Source organism: Peromyscus maniculatus, chromosome 5 (assembly GCF_049852395.1).
Source record: "Peromyscus maniculatus bairdii isolate BWxNUB_F1_BW_parent chromosome 5, HU_Pman_BW_mat_3.1, whole genome shotgun sequence".
NCBI classification, from domain to species: Eukaryota; Metazoa; Chordata; class Mammalia; order Rodentia; family Cricetidae; genus Peromyscus; species Peromyscus maniculatus.
In genome coordinates, this window is record NC_134856.1 from 87,372,646 (window position 1) to 87,374,416 (window position 1,771).

The window sequence follows — 1,771 nt, forward strand, 5'->3', positions numbered from 1 at the left end:
GGCCGAAGCCTGGCCCAAGACCAGAGATGAGGAGGGTCTGCAATAAAAGCACTCCACTGGGTTAATAGGAAAGACGGGAAAGAAAAGCAATGTATCTCAACTGCCACCTGGACTGGAATAAAAGGGAGGATTCCTAGGTTTCTCAGATGAAGAGATGCTTTTCTCCAAATCAGAGTTTACGAGAAAGCTTATAAAGAGAAAAACTAGCCAAGTGTGGGGCATGACGGAGTTAATGAGGGGCTGAAGTCTACGGCGCAGTGAGACCTCCTTTTGTAAGGAGGACTGGGTAAATGAGACTGAAGGTCAGGAGAGCAGGTGGAAGCACTGGGTCAATGGTGACAGACACAGTAACAGGAATAGAGGTCACACCTCAAGGAGGCAGTGGCCAAGAGTATCCAGGGCAGGAAATGGTCTAAAATGAACGGGCTCTGTCAGACATGGGTCATACTAATCTTTAACAGCAATTCGGGGGGCCTAGGGGAAGACATTTAATTTGTAACCAAATACAACAGAAGAGGCAATCAAAAATAAAGAGAGGCAGGGAATAGATGATTCTGAGAGGATAAGAAAAGACATTTAAAAGAGCTAAAAATTCAAGAGTTTTCCCCTAAATGGTTTCTGCTAAAAATTGGTGAAACTTGGGTATGCGTATATACCCAGAGTGAAAACAGAGAAACAGTCTTAACAACACAGCCTGACAATCACGGTTCTAAAAAACTCCAGCTTTGGAGGTTGGAGAGATGGCTCAGAGGTTAAGAGCACCAGCTGCTCTTCCAGGGATCCGAGTTCAATTCCCAGCAACCACAGGGTGGTTCACAACCATCTATGAGATCTGGTGCCCTCTTCTGGTGTGTAGGCATACATGCAGGCAGAGTTCTGTATACATAACAAGTAAATCTAAAACAACAAAAACTCCAGCTTTTTTGGTAACTGCCAAGAACCAGAAGTAATCAAGACGTCCTTCAACAGGTGAGTACATACAGTGTAGGCTACACAAAGGAATACTGCTCGTGATAAGTTAGTTCAGGGCTTGGTGACAACTCCTGTTAGCCCAGAAGCCCAAGCAGAGAAAGATCGGGAAGAGTTCAAGACCAGCTGGGCTGTATCAGACATTGTCACAAACAAACAGCAAAACAAAAATAAACAAGCTATCAAGCCACAAAAAGATATGGGCGAATTTTTAAAGACAGAATCTCACTATACAGTTCAGGCTGTGCAGGGATGGGATTTCTGACACATGCCAAGCCTTTACAGTGCTAAGTAAGAGGATAGTATGAAAAAGGCATATGCTATGATTCCAATTATATGACACCCCAGAAAATGTGAAACTATTCATGGTAAACACATCAGTCATTACCAGGATGGAGGTGGGGTTGGGTCTGAAAACAGGAGGCTTTTTTTAGGGCAGCAAAGTGAATCTGTATACCATGATGAATACATAGTACCGAACGTTTGTCAGAGCCCATTAAAACTTCACAGGATGTTTAATGCACTTAATGTGAGTAAATGGGGGGGGGGGTGTTGGGGGAAATCCCAGAATGGAATGGAGAATGACATACAATGCTAGTCCTTCACACATGTGGAAAGAAGACAGCCACTGATGAACACGGGGCCAGGCCAGATCATAAGCTGGCACTTTGGCCTTTTATTTCCACCTCCAGAATCATGAGGAAAAACAAAACTTAACTGTTTAAACAGATTATGAGAATACATCACCTACTGAATCTTTCTAATAACTTTAAGCAGACATGACTATTATCTCCATTTTCAG

At 43.3% G+C, this 1,771-nt stretch overlaps 1 protein-coding gene across 5 annotated transcripts in view; it reads left to right on the plus strand.

The window, feature by feature from the left end:
• The window catches only part of LOC121829541 (uncharacterized), a 36,118-nt gene that overhangs the window by 29,291 nt on the left and 5,056 nt on the right, over positions 1–1,771 (plus strand). The gene's annotated exons all lie outside the window — the stretch shown is intronic.